Here is a 25,728-nt window from a genome sequence, read left to right as displayed (position 1 = left end):
GCAAATAGTGAAGAGCAGAAGGTGTAAACAATTATTCTATGGATTATGGAGAGCAGGGAGCGATGATGCCAAGAGACTTGATTTTATGCATCTCCAGATAAAAGCCAAAGTGTAGAAGATCAAAGCTAAATACTGCTGCCTGCTGCATGCACATTGACCTGTTGTTCTGTGCTGCCAAGTTATTTCTGCTTACAGGAAAATGAATGTTTAAAAAACCCCTGGTTTTGATGCACCATTAAAACAAAAGGCACTTGCTATTCCAAATGCTCACAGTAGCTGCCTCCACAGGTGACTAAGTAGACCTCTAGAAAGATATCACGTTTTGTTTGCATAAAATTATGAGGTCTCGAATAAAACTAGATATTTATGACTTCTCAGATTGCCTCTCCTCCCCAAGTTTGCTGTGAGCCTCCTCCAGCTACTGATTCAACAGTGAATCATGGCCTCAGTCCCTGGGTCAGGCAGGCAGTGTTTCTCACGTGGCTGCCTTTATGCTCCTTGATTTCTTCCATGAAGACAAGAGACCTTTCCAAGTAGCACCCCTGTGGCACAGAGACATGAGCAGAGGGACTGCTGTAAAGGTAGCAGTGCTGACCATTCCTGCAGGGAGACATGAGCTGTCATGACAAAGGAGAGAAACCTATACTTTCATAGCAGTCATCAGTTCTTTGCATTCAACCCTCATGAACTTCTATCTAGCTGCTGTCTGTGGACAACAGCTGTGTTCCTCACCACTAAACCCACTCTTCAGGCAATATATAATCATATAGACACACGTAGCTCATATCTATGTGTGTCCAAGGGCAGAGCCTAGCAGCTGGTTAGAACAGCACACAAAGAGAAGGCAAAAGGGGTTAGGCCAGGAAGTAAAGGAGAATACAACATCTATATGAAAGCACAAGCATTTTAATTAGATGGCAGGACACAGTCACTCACATTGGAGTTTTGCCAGCTAATATCCATGCAAAATACCCACAGGTTTGAATGGACAAAAGGTTTTGGTGACCTCTGCTTTGTATCAGCAAGGACACAGCCATCTTGCTCAAGGACAAAGTACACCAATCTAGGTGGACTGCGGGGCAGCCAGGCAGGCTGACATCTGCCCCTGCAAAATGCAAGTCAGAGCAATAAAAGGACAAATGAAAGAGCATCTCTCTGATGGAGCAAGCACAGGTGACCGTGGTGGAAAGAATCAAGGGACAGAACACAAAAAAAACCCCACTTTTCCCTCTCCAAACACAATATTAAAACACATTTTGGGCCAAATTCTAGACTTCAGCTTGCAGCAAACCTGGATCTTACTGAAAATCTTCTATCTGCCTCTGCTTCCTGACTTTAGCCCTAAACGACGGCAGATATTTGTGTGTTCCTCCACATGTTGCCTTACAGAGCATCAGAGCATTGGAAGAGCTTTCCTTAAGTGCAACATCCCACTCAGTCAGATCAGCACTGCAGTAGAGAAGAGTATGGTGTTGCAGGGAACAGCATATACCTTTATAGGGCAAACAGAAGTGGAAGTGAAATGAAATGTAGCGGGGGGGAAAGAACCCAGAATCCAGACAGGCAGCCCACCTCCTGCCCCATGGGAAGGTTTGAGTTAGAGGATCTTGCCTTGGCTGATTGCAATTACACTATCCGCTGTCTGGCTGGAAATAAAATGAAATTGCAATGGAGTTCCAGCTTTAATTGAAATTTCCTGGGATCTGTTATTACACGGCAGTGATTGTTCTGCAGCACTAATGAGCCTTTGCTCAGATGATTATCCAAGTGTCTCTCCAGTTGCTATTTCATTATTGTATTATTAATGATCAGATAGGATTGTCACAGCTGAGATGAAACCTGAACATCAGACAACAGAGCACTACGGCAGATCAGAGCACACAAACATGACTGCTTTGACACCTATCCCCCTGCTATGATGGCTGTAGCATCAGTGCTGGTACACGAAACACAAAGCGCGTGTCGATTTTGTTGGGAGCAAGTGGGACCTTTTACATTTCCTTTTTGGTACACGGCACTATTAGCCTGTGTGAACCCTGCCATCCAGATAACCTTTCGTGTCCGGTTCTATGTGAACTGCTTTGAAAGCTGCTACTCTCCAGACTTTTCCTTCCAGGAAAGGCTTTTCTTCTTGTTATGCTCGTTTTGTGATTCCCCGAGTGTCCATCTGGGTTTCAGGGCCTGAATTGATCACTGAAATAGCTTTAACATTTAGGAGTTGCTTATCCAAACTACATTCTGTTGCTTGGAAGTAATTCAAACCCCCCTTGCATTCAACAGATTGCCCTGTATTGAGTCCTGCATGAAATCAGGCGGGATCCTGCAAGCTATCCACTTGGCATAAGACTGGGCCAAGACTGGAAGCTGTTAATTTTGGCAGGAGGAGATCTGCAAGATTTGGCAGTGTAGAGAAAGACCTGGCTCACTGCAGCCTTAACTGCTTTGGGAAGCAGGTTTCCCATGTCTCCAGGAATGCAGTTGTACAGAGTAGTGATGCTGAAAGGACATAGCCACATCTATGTGCAGTTACGTGTATAAGACCTACCACTCTTCCGCTGCTGGTTCTCTGATGGAGAGATAAGCAAACACACGACCCATTTCCTCCATCATCTTTGGGTCTCAACACCACAAGTCAAAAAGCCACCATTTATAGAAAAGCTGCAACAGTGTAGAGAAGTTTATAACCTCAGGTTCACAAAGAAAAAAGGTACATTTTCAGACAACTGAAAGGCTTATTTCCTTTTCTAAATAAGAGTAATAATACACCCCACATTTATGCTTCACATACAACATATACAAGATCCACACAACATACCTAACGTACGTACAACATGAAGCACGCAACCTCACAATGTAGCCCACCACTACAAAAGACCATCCAAACCTCACTGCTCATTGTCAGCTCTTAACTGGCAGGAATACTTCGAACAGGCAGAAGCATTTCTCAAACAACTCCCAGCAACACTGCATGTATCCCTCTGCTAATGCAAATCCTTGAAATACATAATCCTTTTTTGCTTTTGACCAGAATCCAGGAGCTGGTTTTGGTTGGTTGGGATTTTGTTCCTAATTTCACACGTTCCTTCTGCTGCGATGTTGGGCAAACCACTTTTCTATTTCAGTTACTTCAGATGGAAAATGGGGCAAAAAGTTCAGCCTCAAAGCTGGATGGCATTTCAGTTTCCTTGTGAAACGTAGCCAGAAACAGGAAGGGAACAGTTTGAAAACAGCAGGAAATAACTGCAAAAACCCAGGGTGAGTTAAGGGAACGGTTTCAGTCAACAGAAGTATCTGTACTAGATTCAGAACTGCCAAAACCTTTATTTTTGTCACTACAATTATTCCCCCCCCAATTATTATTTCTTCTTGCTGTGTTCATAAGTTAAGCAAATGTATTGTTAACCCATGATAATGGCTCCCTTAGGGCTTGCTGAGTGCTTCAGCCTCTGTTAATTGTTTAATAGGGTTTTGTTGCCTAAGATCCTGAGCATGTGTTAGTAATTGGACAAAAAAAGTTCATTTCCTTGCCATTTGGTTTTACCATTAAATAAATACTCAACCTTTTTCAACCAGGATTACAAAAAGTTTTATGATCTTCCTGGGGGAAAACATACTGCATAAGCACTTGGTGTTGTTCTTAATGGTGGTGAAAGACAATCTACATGTCCAGGAATCACCGTCTTAAAATGCTATTCTTGCTCTTATTTTCTCCTTCTCGCTCAGAAAAGCATCACACACGATTAGATCATTATGGTCTATCAATTTGTCATATTTCAGCAATTTTTTTTTGCTTTAAGGATCCAAGATGAGAAATCACTAAAAAGGTCTAAAACTAGAGAAAAATCATTTTCCAAAAACAATTGCTCCATTTCGATGTCAAAACACACAATATTCCTCTCCTTTGAAAGGAGGTTAGAAAAATAAATCTCATCACCCTTAGCAGCAATCATTCCGCCTGCGAGTTTTGCACATTTAGTTGCAGATGCCTTTCTCAGGAATGATAGTGAAGCTTTAATTTACACGGCAGTTGCTTTCCTTTTGAGGCTCCACCTTAAAACAAACCCCCGTTTCAGGATACAGCCATCTTGTCTATTTGTTTAATCTGCATTTGCACATACGTACACACATGTTACTGTGAGGGTGGCTGAAATTAGAGAGTAGGTGAGATTCAAGAAGTTCCTTGTTGGGAAGGGGATTGGCACAAGCAAGTGAGACCGTTGCTTTCCAACTTCTCAGGCAAGCCTGGATACCGCAAAGCAGTATCTGAGCCAGCTGACTCAAAGCTAGTCTAGATATGGCTATTCAAGCATCTCCCCTGTTCAGCTGCAAAGTAGACTGGTTGTGGTGTACAAGAGCTATGGGATTAGTTGGGGAAGAAATAAAGGTATGATGATAAGACAACACTGAATTCAATTGCTGGCCCAGACTGACTCCCAGGGAAAAAAAGCAGTCCCAAGCCGTGACTTCAGCTAAATGTGTTTCTGCAAGTTCTTCAGTGTTACTGGCTATTCCCTGCATCCCCAGACCATTAGCGTGCCACACTTGTAACTCGAGGCAGACAAAAAGGTCCCAGTAGCTCCCATCTGCCCCACTAGAAAGGATGAACTGATTATGTTCTACATTCAATCACAAGAAATAATCAATCTGTAATTAAGAGACTCCTCTCCCACCCCTCTATCAGGTCTTTGCCTCATCTACCCTTCCATCCCCCACCAAACCTTCCAGCATGAAGTCAATTTAATGAAATTTCTCTGTATCAAATGACCAGTTTGTAATAATTATATTTTCTTCTGCAATGGCTGTAAAAATGATTTAAAGCAGAGAAGGCTCCAATTTATTAAGCATCAAATTTTCTGTGGTGAACTTTTAACTATGAAAAGAGCCTTGAGACTGAGGGAGCTCTCCTCCCCCACTCTGGGCTTTGCCATTGCCCTGAAATATTGATGGTCTGTAGATGAAAACTCGACTCCTTTATGAAAATAAATGAACCCTGTGGTGGGCAGAACCCAGCTGCGTTTTCTACTCTTTCATCAAGCCTTATGGCAGAATGGTAAGGGAAGTGGGGAAAGAAGACGTACAGAGGATAACAAAACCATGCTCAACCAGTTCAGTCCCATATTTCCCTAGCTAATATTAGCACAGGAAGGTCTAACTGCTGGGTATCTTCCAGCTATCAGGGAAAAGCCCAGAGTCAAAGGGAGTTCAGGTTCTCACTGTGGTGCATCTAAGCTTGGTGAGCTTACGGAGATGCTGAGAAGAGAACAGTCATCCTGAACAACATAAAGCTTGTTGCTCCTAGCCCTTGAAGTACCAAAATCCCGGCTCAGCTGTGCTACCATGTGTTTGCAGCTCAGAAACTAACTTCAGGGAAAGCTTTGAACTTGGGGATTTACTTCTCTCAAGACGCAGCTCTCCTCTATGGGGTTAACTTCCACATTGACTATGTGCCCTGCCCACTGGTTTCTTGATCTCTGACACATTTGGATTTCCTTCAGGCCTTCTACCCTTCCATTAAAACTCTTCTATTGGAGTCACTCAGTTCTGCTCACGTTTGAACCCTTTTCACAGCAGAAGCCCACGTGACAGGCTAAAAACCACTCAAACTCCTCCACAACTTCCTTGGCTCTAACTAGGACCCTTTCCAGTTTAGCCTGGGACAAGCAGGCAGCCACGACTCTCCAGTCAAGTTGGTCAATGGTTAAAAGCTACCAAGTCCCAGTCAGCTGCTGCTGTTCTCTGAATAATACCATAATCCTCTTGTTCAGGCTGTGAGCCTGAGCGCAGGCAGCCCAAAATAGAAGTGGTAGAAGAATGAGAGAATTGAGTCCATGCCATGCGATAAGCATATTTCTTCAGGGATAATTATGGTGAAACAGAAAAACGCAATATTGCTTCTTTTTTCCCCCCTCATTTTAGTCGCTCAGAGGAATGAAGGTGAATTCAAATCTGCCCTAACGCAATACCCAAGCAGCTCCCCAACACCCCCAAAGCAAAGGTTTGCCTGAAGTTTTTCCCTTTTGTCACTAGAAGTTTTTTGCAAAGTCCTTAATTTATTCTCTGGTTTTTCCCATATGCACCTCAGCAGCTCTGAGAACGAAAAAGGCAGTTTTCTGTAGCACAGTAGCAATTGCTGAAACAGCTCTCAGCATGGAGTTCATTGAAATGCAGACCAACTCGAGCACTTTCTTTTACCTTCAGCTGAACAGAAAGGGAAATGGCTTCTACTAGCTGATTGACCTTTCTGCTGAATAGGTTGTCTTGCTCCAAAGCTATGATCCGTGACCCCGAGGTGGAGTGGCATGGAAGGCCGTGGATAATTATAACCCAACAGAACCATCGTTGCTAAAACAAGAGAGTATTCAAATAGCTGGTGCTGGTTTCCTATTTAAAGCGGCAAGCAATACTCACAGTAACCGATCCTTCCCATCTTTCTCCTCCTTGTCGTCCAAGGAGGAGGGCATGGATGCAAATGGCAGATTTCTTTAATTAGAACAAGGGGTAAACTGGGGAGACAGAAGGAGACTGAACAAGCCTGGCTCTCAGGGGAAGAGATTATTTTAATGAGACCTAATTCTATTACATGAAAGATGATGAACAATCGATGTGCAATCATGCCGACAGGATGTGGTTCGAGATTTTAGACTTTGGTATGCATGAAAAACCAGAGTTTTCTACACCTAGTGGAGAGAGAGCAAATATGAAAGAAAAGATAAAAGGAGCTGGGTCCTTATATAGGGTAATTGGCACAATTTGACTGTTTTCTGATTAATACCAGTGAAAGACATGGCCGAGAGTGTTAACCTGCCTGTTGCTTACCAATGACTGTTGAAATCAAGCATCATGCTTCCAAACACATTTGTTACATGAACCTCCACCAGCACACCTACAAAAGGCTGTTAATTAAATTCACTGTCTCCGGTAAACGGAACCCTAAGGGCTCCCAGAGGTAACACACATCTTGGCACGGAAACAACACAACTGACAGGAGCATCTGCCTTGCAGAAAATTACAGCACCCACATAGTGACATTAAACAGAGAAGCAGCCAAGTCTCTTTGTTCCTTCCTAAACAGGGGCAAAGCATCAGTCACCAGCCCCTGGCTCATCTCTGGACCAGGCTAAGTTCTGGAGCAAGTTTTGCAGGCCCTGAGACTTAGGATCAGGTTTGCAGCCTGCACAGATAAATCTCGCTCTGGCTGTAGCTCCAGTGAACCTTACTGGCATTTTTTGTCATGATCTCCATTCCTTCTGCCACATGCTGGGTATTTCTAGTCAAGTCTTCCAGTATCTGAAGGGGGCCTATAGGGATGCTGGGGAGGGACTCTTCATTAGGGACCGTAGTGATAGGACAATGGGTAACAGGTTCAAACTTAAACAGGGGAAGTTTAGATTGGATATAAGGAGGAAATTCTTCCCTGTGAGGGTGGTGAGGCACTGGAATGGGTTGCCCAGGGAGGTTGGGAATGCTCCATCCCTGGCAGTGTTCAAGACCAGGGTGGACAAAGCCTTGGGTGAGATGGTTTAGTGTGAGGTGTCCCTGCCCATGGCAGGGGGTTGGAACTGGATGATCTTAAGGTCCTTTCCAACCCTAGCTATTCTATGATTCTAAGTGTACAATAGCATATAGCTGCATAGACTTATATTACATGCTTAGGCAACTACTTGTGAAAGCACATCCGCTATTTGTGCATGCCTGCTAGTTGTATGTACATTCATGTGGGTCATGCTCTCAAAAAGAAGGTTTTCATGTGCCTAGCTTGAAGATTTCTGCACACAACAGCCTCCTGTTCTGTCACATTAGTCCTCAGAATCAATTTTTGCTTTAGAAGCTAATGAGGCCATTTTTAACAAGATGAACTCAATCACACCCATGGAAAGGGACTTAACAGCCTGATGATTTCCACCAAATCAACTAAAGCAAGGCATAACTTTCTCCTCAGCTATTTACAACAATTGCTGGATGAGCTCTAACTGAATAAATCAGATGAACCCCAGCCTCTTCAGTGAAGCTTTGCCGATATTTGGAAGCTGAAGATCATGCTCAGAGACCTTGGGAAGGTCATTCTACAGACTTTCTGGAAGGATCCTGTCTCCTTTATCTTGCACAAGGTCTCGTATCCCAAGGGATGTATTAATGTTCTTTCTTACATGCTGCCCACAAGCTTCTCACAATTTGTTTCATTTTCTTTTTATCTACCTCTGACAAAAGCAGACATAAAATAGTACAAACCCATCTTACCAGCATTTTAACACTTAGTTGGTCTCAGTTACTGCATAAAGGCCAAAGAAGAAAGCTGCCCTGACCTCAAAGTTAATATCATTTGAGCTTTTTACATTGATCATTTCATATTTATTACTACATTCCTTTATGATACAGGCACACACAAACCTCCCTACAACTCCATTGCTGCAGTGGAAATTTCACTCTAATAATGAGATGCCCAAGTGCAAACAGCTGATTATTTTTAGCTTAAGAAGCAAGAGGACAAGCAATAAAAGAGCAGGAAAAGTGCATCATGAAATGTACTTTGTTCATTTGACAACTGCAGTTTAGTTATAATTAATTATGATAATACTTTATAGCATAGCAGTTAACATTCTGTAGTATAATTTGCTAAAGCCTCAGTAACATGAAGCATCCCCTCCAGCCGTATGCTGCTAAACCTTTACTATGTACTAGGGAAAAGGCTGACATTTCGGGGGTGAATATTATGGAAGAAGGGTAGAAATTACAAGTTTGCTTTGGGAAATCTGTCAGGGTTACATACACAGAGACAGGGGCTGTAGCAGCTTTGCATTTGATTTCTAAGAGAGATATAAGAGCTTGCAGAGATCACTGACACCATATAGAAAGAGCCTGCTGTTGTCATTTCTCTAACCTTGCAATACCCTCCTGACAGCATCCTTCCTCCGCTGATGTCATTTTAAGATGAAACCCTCATCTTTTCAGGTACCCAGGCCTACAGAGAAGGGGTAAGAAAGCTTCTCTGAAGCACTTCTATTTTGCCCTAATAGTTTTCTGGATGGCAGCTCAGCAGGGAGGCAAGGCACACAACAGGCCACAGTGGAACGAATCCTCTCCATCTTCCAGAGCACTGGTGATTAACCACTTCTTGGAAAGAAGCGACACAGAGACATGAATAAAGAGATGCTGGCTGTTAGACTAAAAGTGCAAGTGGAAATTACTCATAAGCCATGGGATTCAGAGAAATCCGTGATTGGTAACCGAGCATATAATAACTGTATCACCAGAGGAGCTCCCCGAGTGCCCATCTCTCCTTCTCCTCGCACCGCTGCAGGCACCCATGGTGCCTGTCAGCTGCTGCGCTGAAGCTGAGGGAAAGCGATCGGGATCCGGATGGAGACTGACATCTCCCCTTTTAGGCAGTGAGGTGGTCTCTTGCATGATATTATTTTTACCTTCTGCTAAATGCAACCACTGTTGCATTTTGTAAAGTCACCTAAAGTTGGAAAAGACCCCCAGACATCACCTAATCCATCCTATTGCTCAGAGCAGGACAACTACCACCAAAAGATCAGGCCAGCTATGGCTCTGTATCTCTCTAAACCTTCCCAACAGTGCACCTTGAAGTAGCAAACTTCAGTCTTGCACTGCCTTGATAGCAAAGTTTTCCCTAATGGATTTGGCTTGCCTGGAAAGCCTAGGAGAGATTCTTATGTAAAGAGACCTTTAAAAGTCCAAACTGAGCATGCTTACTGTATAGTGCTTAGTATGAAACACTAGCTGTTGTTTTCAGGACCATAGTAAGAAGCAGAGTCCCTTCAGACAGTGTAAGTTTGAGTGGCTTCATGTTCTTCCTCTGCATCACACTCCCTCGTGCCTTCCTTCTCTTGCCCAAAATCTCCTACTATGTAACCGCTGTAGTAGTCATTAAGGAGGACCCAACCTCCCTCTGATCCTTACACTGTTCCCATAGCATAGGTAATAATAAATATAGGCAGATTTCAGTATAGAAGAATTATCAGGTTTCAGTGGCTGTAACAATATCTGAATTATCAGGTGAAAGCCTTATGGAAAAGCAATTAGGTAATAACAGACTTGTATCAGAGTCATCTTTTCACACTGCACTGCAAAATCAGGAGCCAAAATGAATTTGATTGGATTAAATAAAAGAACCAATCTAGCCTCCTCATGATCTCCTACACAGAACTGAAGCTTTAGAGAGACCTGAAAAAGCAATCACAATGTTTTGTTTCAAGATTTCCTTCATTCCTTCCCAATCATAGGATAAGAAAATGAAATAGGAATCACCTCTGTCCACCTTCTCTCCCAGACACCTTCTGCTTTATTGCATTTTTCAGGAACTTATCAGAAGAATCCCCAGACCCAAAATCTCACCAATAAATGAACAAGGTGAAAAACTGACCTCGTTGCTGCCACTGATGTTTCAGGATGCAAGTGTGGAGGAGTTTGTGTTGCTTGTCCATTCCCAGACTGCCTGGAGCTTTACAGATGACACTGTTGATTCAGGGTGTATTCTGTATCCAGCAATCTGAATAAAGCAAAGGCAACCAGCAGCCCATGAGAGCCACCTGATTTAGCCTTTACCACAGCTGTAAAACAGACACCATCTACAGCAGTCCCATAACAGAGTAATGCTAAATTCTTCATTTTGCACCGTATTTTCTGCTCTTTTTCCTTTGTAGGATGCCTTTTATTCAGCTTCCTGTGTCTTCAAGAGGGGTGCTTCACCTCCTGGAAAACAAAGGAAGAAGAGCTGTTAGGAAAAGGCAGAAAGGTAGTACAGACAGACAGAGGAGTTTCCTATGTAGGCTAGGGGAAGATGAGAGAGCAAGGGTTAACAGGAGGTAAATTGCACAAGGTCTTCAAGTCAGCAACAAACCTACCAATACTCAGTGATTGTCCTGGGATCTGGAGAAAATTGCCATCATTTTAAGGAAGAACATTAAAAAAAAATAGAGAAAAAGAACGTTACCCCCTTTTTTTTCTGTCCCATCTGAATCTATCTTGATTCCTCCCCTTACATCAGCAATCTAATGACTGATTCTGGTTGAAACCAACCAAACAAAAAGGCATTCTCTGTTGGTTTTGGGGAAGGGATGCGACATGCAAACAGCCAGACTGGTCTTTAAGTGGCCAATGGGCAGACTGGGAGCTGAAAACACAACTGAAAGCAAAACAACTGAATTGTACAGACCCACCGCTAAATTTCCTAGCAAAGGCAGGAAAGCATGAAAGCAATGGGAAGGAGTGTAAGAGTTGCATGCAGATCACATGCAGGACAGCACTGGAGGTTCAATGTGATAAACTTAGGCAAGCCAAAAGGTTTGCCAACTTAGTTTACATTTTTACTCTGGTCCCTTTGCTCCTTTTATTTCCTATGCACCTGTGATGATTAATATCCAAAGGTATTATTGCACTCCCTATACTCAAACCAAGCAATTTCAGAACCTGGAGTAAGCGCTGACAAAAAGGAAGGGTAGGTGGTGAGGTCAAGCTCTCTCGCACATCCAAGCTCTTTTTCTATTTACATTAATACAGGGAAGAGCTGAACGCGCAGGGAACACACAGGAAATGTCATCTTTGTTCATAGACTTTTGTATTAAAGATAAGACCTGAATATTTATCTTCCCTTCCAGCCACTTAACTCCACCAGTCCATTAGCTCGGGGGCAGTCATGTTTGACTTTGGAGAGTAATGACAACCGCTATGCCTTCAGGATCCCAAACATCTACCAATCCTTTCAGGTGCCTCTTCTCCTTTCCTTCCTTAACTGAAGGTGTGAACATGCTGCAGAACTGAGAATCAAAGGGAAGAAAAAGAACCAATATTTTTTTTCTTTAAGCTTGAGGAAAAAAAACCCCAACCAAATAGTTCAGCAAACATTATTTAAACTAAGGGTTTTATAAAGTGACTTCTGCCCCTTTTCTAAACTGTTTATTCTCTCCTCTCTCCTTACTTTTCTGCCACTGACTGACAGCTCCCTGATAATAGATTCTCTCAGTTGGTAGGCATGTTTTATGATGTTTCATTCATGGCACTGCGAACAAGAGGGTCCCTCTGTACCTCCTCCAGTTTCTCTCCCTTTCCAATTGCCTCTAAGAATGATAGCAGCAAAGAGTGCAGAAATCAAAGTGCCTTCACATGCACCGTGTTCGTGCAGTGGCAATAAAGTGCCTGTTTCCTAACCCGCAAACCTGCAATGAATGCTTCCACACAGGAAAAACAGAGCAGGAAACTCAGATTAATGCAGAGGACAAGTAATTATCTTGCTCTAAGTATGAGATGTGCTTCTCAACACACTCAGTGCGGCCATACTTGGCACCACCAGCCCTGTGGTACCCCAACATGGACCTGCAGCTCCAGAACAGTGGCACCTCTAGAGCAGAACAGCTCATGTTAAAAGCTTATTGTATTATTTCTTAGGCAACCCAAGGGATCTGACCACTCAAATGGCAGATGAATTCAAAACTGATGGGAGATGAGAAGATAACCATGGAGTCAAACCGCTTTTGAGTGAAAACAGCAATTCCTTTTCAGCCTTGATCTCAATAAAATACTTTCCCTTTGTTGTGCAATCAGAACCTAAGACGCAAATTCAAAAGAGGCTCAAAATAAGTCCGTATTTTCTGCAAGAGCATTTTGCACAAACACTGTTTTCCATGTTTACTTTGTTTGCCAAAATTAGACGTGAAAGCCAGAGCAGCAGGATGGGAGACACTCCCTTGGTTAGAATGACTTCCACTTTTCCTTGGGGTTTCTTACTGACAGTGTAAATTTGGGGCTTGTTAACACATTACAAGACATCAAGCATCACACAGCTTTTAGTTTTTCAATCTGCTTGTTTCTGTTGCTTAGTTGTGGTGATGGTTTAAATCGGAGGAGGAGGGGGAAGCCTTTGTAGTGGAAATGCTGGCTGCCTGTCTGTGCTGGTTTTGCTTTCAGTTTCTGAAAAGGGGAAAGAAAGGTCCTTTCTAAATAAGGGGAAGTCACCACCACCATCAGGCTTGGAAGCTGGTGCTGCAGAGGGGCTCATCATTTGATTCAGCAAAATCTCTAGTAACAAAGCAAAGAGGGAGGGTTGCGTTTACTCTGCTAATCCTAACTTCCAGGTTCAGCTCCCTGCTTCGATAAAGAACCCAATGAGGTATTTCAGGTAGCAACTTTGAACCACCTCTTTAAATAGATTAAGCTTCTAAATGTCTCAGTAGAAATTAGGCACCTAAATGTCTTCGAGGATCAGAGCCTGGTCTACAGCCAGATAAGATTTGCGGGGAGATTTCTGTGCCTTAGGCTGTGGATAGCCTCTGATGAGACTCACAACAGACACATTGCAAGCTGCCCAAACCCAGCTTGGCACTGTAGCTTCCCATCAGAAAAACTGGAGATAATAACACTCTCTTGTTTTACCAGGGTGGAGGGAGGAGAAAGACATTAAAGATGGTGTGATGCTCACCTAATACAGCCTTAGGGAGCAGTAAAGTGAGATTTTTCTCAAGTATTTTAACAGAACAGCTCTACTGACTTCACTGGTGAAATGGAGCCAATTTGCACAGCCCAAGGATCTAGCTCTTGATGCTTATCTAAAGCTTCTAGGACTACAAATGAAGGCTGCAGGTATCACAGGCACATCCTGCTGTTTGCTGCTACGTAGAGCGGCACATAAGCAGTTGTAATAGCAGTGTGAAGTTTCTGGTGACACTGCCCTCAAGGTAGGTAGCATGTAATGTGCATTTCCTTGCTGGCAACGCATAACAATGAGTAATAATTCTTCTGTTCATGGTCCGGGTGGGAACTGCAAGGTGCAGAAGCCCTCGGCAGGGTGGAAGGAGTCACAGAGAACTTGCTCTGGAAGTAGGTTCAGCTCTAGCCTCACTTCTGTTGTTAGAGCAGTTTTTCCTCCACATGATCTGGCACGTCACAGCATCAAGAGAGCTGTACAAGACCTTGGAGTTCGCAGTGCATCTCAAATGCAGTCAGATTCCTGACTCTTCTTGCCCTGCCCTTCAATCAGAATCTGCAGCCTCTCCGTGATCCCCAATCGAGTCAAACGTTCTCTTTTCAATGTCTCACAATAGGTTGACTCAATTTTCATCACCTTCCCCCTCTACAAAGCCCAAGGTTCCAGACTGTCAGGTTTCCCCCAGCTGTGTATTTGCCTCTATCTTGGTAAGCTGAACCAGTAGCCTGCATACCGATCTGTCTCTTCCCAGTGCTTCCTACTTTCAGATTCCACCAAGATCTCCACTGAAGATTTCCTAGTGCCTACAATAGATTCATTCCTGACGGACACACAACTGCCAGAGAAATCATGCCCATCCCTTAGTGCCAGCTCCATTCCCGGACCTGCAGCACTCCAATGTGACCTGTGGGTATGACCAACACTTCCCTCTGCACAAGAAATAATCTTTCTTGGCCATTTGCAGCAACACTCTTACTGCTCACCAAGCCTTTATACAATCAGCAGCTAGGCTTTTTTTAATGGTGGGTATAGTTAAACCTTCAAGAGGAGAAAGCAAGAACAACCCTCGAGTCTTGCAGTTAGAAACCAACATAAGAAATCTGACTTGCAGCTGTGTTCACATTCTGAAAGATCTCACGATAAATCCCACAGGTTATAATGAATAACTTTAATCCCTCTACAAGAGAAAAGAGAAGACGGGCAGATACAAATAGGATGAAATGCTGGACATCAGTTTGGACTGAACAGAGCATATCTGCAAAATGTCACTGCCAGTCGGCATACTTAGCCAACTGTGAGGCATTAAACTGATGCCTGATGCAGGACTGAACACAAATGGCATGCTCAAAGCTGGGACTAGCAGGGGACATATTCTCCAGGTGGCTAAGAGCAGGTTGCTCTGGCTAATTACTAGGTAATCAGGTCCACTATAGTAGTTTTCTGAGCAGTAACCAATTTACCCTGCATAGGTTTCCCCTGAGGTATCTCCTGCTCATATTGGATATTTCTTGATTGAGGGTTTTTCAGTTTGGTAAAGTAAAAGCACCTACTGTGTCAGCTTATAAAAAAAGAAGTCTGAAATAGCATCAAATGCCCAGCATGTGGTTGGTGGTTGCAGGGGAAAAAAGGAAGCCCATTCCAACGCAAGCATGGAATGGACTTCAGAGGAATCATTGAAAGCCTAACTATGAAAAACCCACTCTGACCCTTTTCTGGCAAAGCCCATTGTGACAGCTGCAACTCCGGAGTAGTCTTCCATGCCCAGAGAGGTATGGCTTGGAATAATCCATCATAATTTTGCATTTAGACACAGAAAACTTGTTTAAAAATGCACAAAATCAACCAGTGCAAAAGTGACAGTTGGGGAAAAACCAGCTCATTTGATATATTTCCAGAGAGTGTTGGAAAGTTCTGCCCCAGCCAGAGGAACTTCATACCACTGTCTGAATAGGACAAGGGAGCAAGCCTGGAATAATATGCTTCCTGAAAGCTGTGCATCTGCAGGCTGTGAGTTACAGCTGAAATGCCGATGTCAGCTTCGTATCAAAGAGACTTAGAATAGTCATTTTTAATGCCAAGCTGATATTCAAATGTGACAGGGCAGGTAGTCTTTCTTGAGAGGATCCCTGGAGGAACAGAAAGGAGCTGAACTCCAGGAACCCAGTAATTCCTCTGGGAAATGAGGGTAGATGGAGAACATGGGGTAAGGGACTGATCTCCATTCTGAAACTTCTCTGGACTTGACAGAAATATGAACGGGATTTAAGTATCGTGCAAATCTTGGAAGAGTTTAATACAGAGATAGAATGAATTCAGTGAGTAAATATAGGAGATAATGGGAAGGACCAGTTGGTACATATGTTGTTTTACACGACATGTCTTGAATGAGATTCACTATATTTACTAACCCTTCTGCATCGAATGGTCAAGTGCCTCAATTCAGCTAAACTTAGCCTCTCTTTCAGCCTTAAGACATAGCTCTATAAAGCATATGAGAGGCACACCATGATAAATATATATGTTTTGTCTCTGCGGCAGCCTGGAGCTGCCCCAAGTCAATGCACATAGAAAACTGAGACAAATCAAATGGCTCAGCTCCAAGCTGGCACCATACAAGGTAGCAGAATTTCTCAGACAAGCACACAAGGGCTGGGGAATTTTAATATCTTCTTCCCCTACCAGTAATTTCCAGTGTTTATGCTCTGTGGAGCTCCTTAGGAGTGTCAGAGCAGAACAAATGTCATTTTTAATGGACTTGCTAAATCATAAAAACCATTTGCAAAATTGCATCTGATTAAAACAGGAAAACGTTCCATTATTCACCAAAGGATCCCAGGCAGCCTGCAACTGTGGGCTCCACCAAGAGAAATCTTGGCCATCAGGACTTGACTTAAGCAGCTAAAAGTAATCCTATAATGTACTCCAGCCAAATACAGAGGCCTTTTCCTGGAACAAAGCTTGGCATCCGTCATTACATCACTGATTCCTGTAGGAACGTATCAAAATGCACAACAATCTGCATTACAATGTACACGCATTGTCATTGCTCCTATTCAAATGCTTCCGAGATACAGATCACAGCTCCCTTTGGGAGAACAGGCCGGCTCTGGATCAAGCCAGAACATTTAATTTCTAGGGTGGTTGTCAATAAAGGAGCTTCCTATCATTTATCCCCATTCTACCCTGCTCGCGTTCCCCCCCAAAAATGCCTCTTGCTCCATATGGAAGGGGAGTAAAAATGGAAAGTTCTTTCCCATATGGACAAAGCAGATGTGATATTAGCGCATATATTATAAATAGGAGCTGCTTTAGAGTAAATAGCACTAAAACCAGAAAGGATTCCCATCAAAATTATAATGTTTTATCATTTACTGGTGAAAACAGAGAGGCTTAGCTCTAACTATGCTCTCTAGATGGTGATGCAGAATAATTATGCTTTAGTTTACCGAGCATGTCGCCTTTGGTAACAGTATATTCCGAGAAGTGACAGAAAATGATTTAGCCAACACACACGCCACATCTAGGTAGCTGCCTACATCCTAGATGTCAAACAATACATCAACCTTTTACTGTCAAGCTGTTATTTAATTTCCAGGGGGTTTTGGAAGCATATTCCTTCTGAAAAGCATGGTTTTTATTTTATTTAACTTAACAATGCAGCTTCAGGGGAAGAGGTAGGAAGGGAAACAACATTATTTTCAGAAAGGCAAAAACATACCACTGAAAAACATCCAAAGCCAACACATTTCATTTCAAAAGGATCCAGACTTTCCATTGTGCATGTCTCAAAATAGCAGATTAAGTTCTGGTTTCATGATGGCATTTCTATGACAGAACTGATATATGTATTGCTTTCCAAATGGGTAGAACACCACAAATAACTTCAGGATTGAAAGGTTTTGTTGTGAGGTTACCAAAGCTGATTGTGTCCCTTGTGGGTGCAGATAGACCCTAATCTGACCACCTTAGCATGTCTAGTTTCAGGATTGTGACAGGAAATGCAGGATTACTCACTGCACTGACTGATGCTGGCAAGAAGGCAAAGGGGATATTCCTCTTTTAGTGCCTCCAGATATTCCAGATATGTATGCTAGGAAACAGACTGATACAGCATCTATGTACATGCTGCAAGGGTCTACTGCAGACTTCACTATACAGAGAAATTCACCTGTCACGTGTCGCCTGGTAAAGATTTGACCAGAGCCAAGAGCTCTGGATAAATGGATAAATTCATTATGGTAAAGGTGCTTCGAAAAAGTTGAATGAAGCTGTCAAGTAAGAGTAAAAATCAGACCATCAGTGCTGCTGCTGTATTTTTCCCATATGCCAGCCAGTGTCAGAGAGATGCTGAAGTTCAGCTTAAGCAAATTTCCTGCCATTGCGCAGTACAGCTTTCATGCAAAGGTTAATAACTCCTGATACGTTCTGTGAACTCAGCATTTCTCCTGAATTTCAGCTTGATGTACTGCCCTTTTCACCATGAGCACATTTCTTCCTGCCTGCCTTCCTTTCGCTAATCAGTTTTATCAACACAGCCTCAGGTAAAGAACGGCTTTCAAGATATGTAGACTACTAGATAGAAATTCTTGTTTAATGCAAATGATAATGGTCAACAGAAGCCTATTAATAAGCTACAGAAAGCCAACCACGGCCCAAAATCACAGCTGATGTAAACAGAAACAACAGTGTCAACGTGCACCAGAAGGAGTCTGCTTTTGCAAGTTTATAAATCTCCATGCTCTTTAATAAACAAAACACTAAATCATTTTGCCTGAGAGATGAGAATATCAATTCTATTGCTCCGTATCCCTCACCATACCACTGATTTGCGCTTCCCTGTTTTAACCTAGGGTTTTCAAACACAACTGAAATCTTATGGCCCCATTCTACGGAAGGGAAAACTGAACACCTTCTGAAGAGCTAGTGGTCAGTAAGCTATGGGAATGCAACTTCTCATATTCACCCCAACAGGCTACAAATGCCACTCTTACCATCCTGAAAAAACTCATCTCTTCTAGCCTAAGAGCGCAGTCAGCAGTCTTGAAGATACTCATTTTCACAATCAAATGACTTGATAGTGTCTCAGCACGTCTATAAAGAGACCCTGTGTCTCCTGGTGAGTCTGGAAGATGGCAGCACAACGTCTAATCTTCTGGATTCCCTACAATGAATAACTCCAAGAGAATAAGATGCATTACATTATCGTATAATTCTGCAGGCACTATACTTAATCCTTTGCTCCTACCCAACGAACACCTTCTTTTGAGTTGTATGCAGTTTGGGACCGGGCTAGAGTAGAAGCAGCTGGGCAATTAATGCTCGCTGCAAGACCTTGCTTCTGCTAGACTGGGAAACAAGGACCCCGAATACTGTCAAGCTTCTTCTCCAAAAGGTCACTAAACTGGTCAAGACCGGGGTGAGTCAACTGTGTCTTTACAGTGGTACACACCTTTTCCCAAGGAAGGATGGGCAGCCAATGCTCCCTTCTCTGCCAACACCTTCCCTGCAAGGTGCTGTTAGAGGTCACACTTCTCTTTCTGTGGTGAGGACAACCCAAAGTGATCCCTTGCTCCCCAGGTTCTCAACACAGCCAAAGCAGCACCTGACCAGTGAGGGGCTAAAGTCACATCACTTAAGCACCCTATTAAACAAAAAGCAAGGACAACAAGCAACAACCCTTCTCCTATTTTATCTGTTGCAGAGCTGCAGCTCTTTTAGCTTAACACTAAACTGGGGACAATGGGAGCTGGAAACACAAGCCTGAGATGAGCAATTACCTCTCAAACGATTGCAAACATTATTTACTAAATACCCATCTTTGGTTTACAAGCACCGAGATGGTTCATGAGCAAGTGGAAATGAATCACTGCATTAGTTTTGGTTTGCCCACACGCTGCCTTCTCCCTGAGAGGTTTACTGCAACATTAATTCGAACTCTCCCCATTAAGATCAGTCACTGCCATGACTGGAGAGCAGAACTTTGTAAGGTACGTAGAATAATGTGTTGCACAAGGAAAAAGCACAACCCAGAAAGGCGATAAGAGCAAAAATTGCTTCACTCTTTAAGGTCTACAGAGATATGTAGCAAGATACGGAAAACCACTTTTGGTATGGAAACTTCTCAGCCCTAGATAGCAGGTAGCACCTAGTATTCTTGCTACAGGTTTAACTCGGAATTGAAAACCAGAAAGACAGCAAAAAAAGCAAAGCTGAGTTTTTTCCTGGTGATTCTCCTGGGTGTGATGACAGGAGATTCCCTGTGGAAGCCATAGGCTCTTTGTCACAGGATGACTCATCGCTGCTTTTGTAAATCCACTAATACCCGAAATCCCAGCACAAACATTGGAGGCAGGAATGTCTACACGCAGGAGATCTCTACTTCAGTGAACTGCAGAACTGTAGCCAGGTCATAGCTTAGGCACTGCATATGTCCTAGCTAATGACTGCATGGGATGTGCCACTAAACCTTCTGCAAAAGAAGTAAGGAAACCCCCATGAATATCTCAAGGATAACGTTCAGTCAAGGACATACCTACTGCAGCTTTGAAAGACTGCAGCCAGAGGCAACAACAGAACTGAGCCGATGATAATCAGAATTTCTCTTTTCAGTATTCATTCCGTAAGATTTACAAGCCAACTTTGACCAAAGTGGGGGAAAAAATTAAATGAAGGACTTCTAAAGATGCAAGGAATTAATTACGTGCCTAACTACACTGCAGAAGGCATCAGAAGTTTTCCTTTTAATTTCCTGCCCTCAGTTCCCCAGAACTTGAGTTAATTTTGAGCCAAAGTATTTCAAAGCTCAATTCTTCTTCAGAAAAGCCTGATGGAAAGTAATTGATGTAAGGAAAACTCGAGCGTGACACAGAAAATGCTTCTCTCCCAATCTCCTTCTCGACACTTCATGGTGGGAGAATGGCTGGTGGGAACTTGTAGTTCATCTTGTTAGCACAGATCCACCAGATCCTATTCTCAAGTGACACCTCTTTCCCCTAAATGTCCAGCAGCCACATGGGAACATGGGGAAGAAAGGACATAGTCTCAAATCTTTCTAGTTGTAACAGACCAAAAGGAATAGATTTGGAACTTACAGACAAGGAGAATCTTTCATCCAGCGGCCCAGCTACAAAATGCCTTCTCTGGAAATTGCCATCCAGGTTGATGGAGCAAGCTCATGGCATTGAAGGCTCTAACCTTTTCCTTCTCCACTGCTCAGTCAGTGTCATTGGGTGGGAGGAAGAGACGCTATGGAACAGAAGGAGAAATGCTGAGCAATAGCTCTGTGCCTTCTGCCAGGCGCTCCTGATCAGTCTGCCCATTTGCCTTCCTCCACATGAGGAAGCTTTGTTTTGCTTTTTCTCTTTAGATTACAGCATAAAAACAAGCCAAGAAAGCAGATATAAATGTCCACAACATGACAAGATTATGCTGCAGAGCTGAGATGTGGGAAAGTGAGAGAGGAGAAGAGGTACTGATAGCTCTTAATAGAAACCACAGCCGATAAACAGTAAAGAACAGGGAAATCTGTGCTTACTTCTCACAGCCCTGTTTATGCTAACAAAGGCTTGGTAATGAATTACTGGTAAGTGGCCTCCTTTTGTGGGGAATTATTCAAGCAAGCAGGTGCAGCTTAACAAACATTTATCTTCTTAGGGCTGCAAAGCACTGCAGGAGACGCACTAAAGGGACCATAAGGCAACAGCTACTTACACTGACATCCACAGGGCAGTGTTCAGAGGTGGCAGCATGCACAGGCAAGAGACTGTTGGGTGTATGTGGGCTGGGAAGATGGCATCTTCCCAGTCATCCATCCCACCTGATGCAAACACCAGCCCTAAATTCAGCATCCCAAACAATATAGCCCTTGAAATCTTGTTGGCCTCCATAAAGCTTATGTTATCACTGAGAAGCCCATTCCTAGATTGAAGAACATGAGGAAAAGAGTTTGAAACCCTAAGCTAGGATTCTGCAAGCTGAGCTCTGGGTACCATCAGCTTTGCTTGTAACTTCTGGCAAGGCACATCAGGCCTGACTGGGATAGTTTTGCATTCACATCTTCCCAGGGTTCTCACATCAGTTCCTCTGCTTTGTCTGTGCTGGAAGCAAAACCCCATTTTTGCTTGCAAAAGACTCAGGCCCTAATACACCACTCATCGTTACAGTTCCTAGATGGATGACTACTCTCACTGCCACTTTAACCTGTCACAAGGATTTGTATCTGCCTTCATTACATCCCTTCCAGTCACAGTATAATTAAATCCAATGTTACTTTAAGTCTCAGTGAGCAAAGGGAAATTCAAGAGATTTATCAGAGTATTTTTCAGAAAGAGTTCTAAAAATATTCTAAATAGACCAGAAAACCAGATGAGTGGCATTCCCATTTATTACAGAGCCAAGCTCTGGATACGCAAACCAATTGAGTTGATAGATAACACAGATCATCTGCCTCTCCTATTTCATTCTAGAAGCTCTCATTCAGAGCCAGAGCAAGATGCAATTCGCTCCATTACTGTCTCACTCACTGGAGTTTATTTTTGGATGTGTGTTTTCAGCCTGCTCTCAAGGGGTGTGCTGTTGTCATGACTTTGAATTAGGTTTTTCCTTTCTCAATGTCCTCATCCTATGATATGTTTTTTGGAGCACGTGTGTCCTAAGATACTCTTCAATTCTGCCCGTCCAGAAGCCTATGAGAATCCTGTCGCTGCTTTCATGCTGCAGTCATGGTGTAATCACAGACATGGAACAGAAATTTCCCATATGATTCTTAAAGCCTGGACCAGCTTTTCATTATGCATGATCTGACGTTTACAAAGCAGTTATTGCTGTTTAAGCCCCTCAGCTCTTTGCTTCTGGCCACTTCAGCCCCGATATAACAGCTCAGCTTTCTGCATCAAATACGTTTGTCTATGCCTGCTTTAAGAGTAACTCCACAAGGTTTTTAGCAAGCTCATGTTCTGACTGTAACCTTGCATGCTTTGTCACAGTGGCATAGGTCTACTGACTGGGCAGAACTTAGAGCTGGTTTACATCAAGAGCACAAGAATGAAAGCGGACACTCGTCATTTGCAGCTGGGCCAACCAAGCCGTGCAAAGGGGATGGGAATATTCCCATCGGAGCATCCAGAGAGTTCTGGTCCAGGGACATCTCAGCATTAGATCAGCATCACTTTAGCTGCTACTGAGATTATTTATTATAAATAAGTGATGCAATAAAATAAGGCGCTTGCTTTCCATGGTGTAAATGACCTTGAAAAGGCACAAGAGGGTAGTGGAAGAGGGCGGTCAGTCTCTGAGCCTTGACTGTGGACTCCTGCTCTGATTCAAAAACACTGAGCTAGTGCCATTTACTGACCTTAGGGCAGCAGTTCCGCAGAGCCCAGGCTGCCAGAGCTGGTGCCACATCAGCACCCTCTCCACACGTGTTCATGCATTCCCAATCCACTTGGGTCTGACAAGCACCAGTAGCAGTCAGCTCACAACCAGAGAGGCATTCAAAGCTCCTGACATACCTGGACTGTTAACGGGGCTGGAACACAGCCCCCAGGAGAGGTAACTCATTCAGAAAGTAAGAAATATACAAACCAGTGTAAGCTCTGGAGGAACCCAGCTTGCAATAGATTGCCTGAATAAACTATGAGCAAAGGGAATGCGAAATGGGCAGTATGTCTGCAAGATGGAAATTACATAGGGAAGAGGTAGGTAGCACTGGTGGAAGGAAAGGATATTAAAAACAGAGCATCATGATTCAATGCCAAAATTATTAGGAAAGCAAAGGAAATACACTAGAAAGCAGCATAATCCATATCAGTCACTGGATGCTGTTCTACTGGGGAAGGCTGGAGGTGCCAAGGTTGAAAAGCCTGCCATTCATCATTTTTGATTTAGTGCTGTACAGACAAGAAGATGCATTGGTTGTATATGCTTCTATTGATCCCTCAGATTTAGTTTTCTAAACTTACTATCCATCACCCCCACCAGTCCTGCTCAAATTCCCCTTGAGAGGAGGCTGAAGAAAAGAAACTGTCCCATCTCTCAAGACCAAGGACCAAGGTTTATGAGAGCCAAGGACATATGAGAACTTGGGTTGATCCACTACCTTTATGATGGATTGGCAGCATTTACAGATACTGCTTTAGGATGGCTTTGCTGAAAGGCAAAAGAAGCCTTGAGGAAACTGTGCTCCCAATCCCACTTAGGTGAGACAAACTGTTCATGAGAGGGATTCATCCCCAGCTCATGCACCACTCACTCCACTAACACTTCATTCCACCTCCATGGAAACCAGCCCTGAAAAACCACCTCCTCCTCCAGTACAAACCTGAGCTTTCTTTCTAGCTTGGCCACAAGTCTTGACATCAGGATTTAAGGACACATAACTTTAACTCTTTTCCCTCTTCAGCCTATACTCAGTCATTTACCAGGGAGCAAGTATGTCCAAGCAGTGGTACACAAGGAACGTGCGAAACAAATACAAACCTTGCTTGAATTAACACCAGGGAGAGGCTGCAGGTTAACCATACTGCTGCTGCCTGTACCACAAGTCTTCCTCTGCCACTTAGCTCTCCCGAACCAGACCAACACAGCCATAAGTAGTACTTGCTGGCAAGGATAATACACAAGAAAGCAGATTAAGTAGGTACATGGGATCTCCTAGAGGAAACACAACAGGTCCCACAACTCAACTTTCATTACTGGGTTCTCATCTAGTCTATGGAAACAGAAAGGCTCTTTTAAGAGCATCACTGGCAAAATAGGGAGGTATGAATGTCTTCTATGTATCAAATAGTTATTCCTCTGTTGCCCCATCCCAAGCAAGAACACTCCCTGAAGTCAATACCAGACAAAACTCATGAAAAGCAGTGGCAGTTTTGCCCCTAGCAAGGACTAAGAAAACATCCAGTGAATTGTTTCAGTATTCATATCCCCCACATCCAGCTATCCGTTTCTTTTGCTGTGCTCTGCAACACGTCTCGCAAAAGCGTTGATGGATCTGACAGTCTTGAATCCATCAGCTTAATTCTTACAGAAGCTCTGGAAGGATCTTGAAAACAAGGCTCACAAAGCTTCTTCCCCCCAAGCCCCTTTCTTGTAGAAGACGCAGATGTTAAGGACACAAAGGATTATTCATTTCCTCCCTTTCTGACGTCTCAAGTGCAAAGAAAAGGAAGCCAGGTACAAAGAGACCTGGAGTTGAAGAGCAATCTGTCTATGCTCAAGAAGAGATGGTAAAAAAGAGAAGTTGTGCATTACTAATCTTCTGTTGCCCTCCAAACTCAGAGCAGCAGCGTTAGGGGACAGGGAGAGTTTACCAACCTATAAATGGCTCCAAGGGAGAAGTACTCCCTGGGGGAGGGAGAAGTGTTTCTGCACAACAGGTTGCATGCCAGGAAATCTCAGCGTTTGGAAGAAAGCTGAAGGGTTTTCAGAGAAAGGTCTTCAGACAGCTATAGAAACTGGGCCCGAGTTCTGTTTCTGATAGCTAACTAACCCCCCTTGCCAACGTGCCATGAGCATGCGAAGAGTCCCAAACACATGCTTTGCAGTGAAGGCAAGCACCAAACAAGGAGAAAAGAAAGCAGAAGCTAACTGTGCCTTATGTTGCATTGGCCCAGGTACATGTCACAGGTTCAAGCTAGAAGTGCAGCCAGAACACAGCCAGAAATAACCTTGCCTGGAGGAACAGCCATGATATAAGCTTTCGGTTCAGCAAAAACCTACCTATATACCAAACAGCTCTACTATTAACCAATTACTGAGAGGTAGCTCTGAGCAGCAGTGCTTGCTGGCATGAGTATTATAGCTGAATATTGCAGGGCCTATTAATGGGAGATAAATTCACGTATGGGAAATTGGATGCAATTAGAGTAATTTTAGCAATAGCTCACCATGGAACTGACCTTTGCTTTCACACACAGAGGTCCAAAAGAAATACTGTGTTTAGTCATCATTTCATTTGTTGTGGTATAAAGCTTTTGTTTATGCAAGAACCAGAACTTACCTAAGCAAACCATGATGTGAACTAGGGTTTAGAAAACGGTCTAGTACTTAAGGTCCCTAAATTCTATTCTAATCTTTGTCATCAACTCAGTGTTACAGTAATTTTGTCTTGCTAGGACTCATTTTACCCATCTTTAAGGCTTGACTGACTCAATGCTCCCTTATAGTTCTCAAATCTACCTTTCTTTTTATTTGACACTTCCCTTGTTTGGTGTTGACACCCTCACAGCACTTACAGGCTATTATCAGTTTCCATTGATAATCCACCTTGCAGTCAGCTGAGCAGT

At 43.3% G+C, this 25,728-nt stretch overlaps 1 long non-coding RNA gene across 1 annotated transcript in view; it reads right to left on the bottom strand.

Annotated features, from left to right (window-relative positions):
* Positions 1 to 10,501, bottom strand: part of LOC130611966 (uncharacterized) — a 34,412-nt gene extending 23,911 nt beyond the window's left edge. Inside the window, exon 1 of the long non-coding RNA XR_008975363.1 lies at positions 10,388 to 10,501. This is a non-coding gene — a long non-coding RNA (uncharacterized LOC130611966). The remainder of the gene's footprint in view (positions 1 to 10,387) is intronic.
* Between the last annotated feature and the right edge of the window lie 15,227 nt (positions 10,502 to 25,728).

The sequence above is a fragment of the Pezoporus wallicus genome, unplaced genomic scaffold, assembly GCF_028554395.1.
Source record: "Pezoporus wallicus isolate ANWC-B61680 ecotype Strahan unplaced genomic scaffold, APGP_CSIRO_Pwel_v1 contig_11829, whole genome shotgun sequence".
NCBI classification, from domain to species: Eukaryota; Metazoa; Chordata; class Aves; order Psittaciformes; family Psittacidae; genus Pezoporus; species Pezoporus wallicus.
The sequence above is the reverse complement of the archived record's forward strand: the minus strand, read 5'-3'. Positions and strand labels throughout refer to the sequence as shown.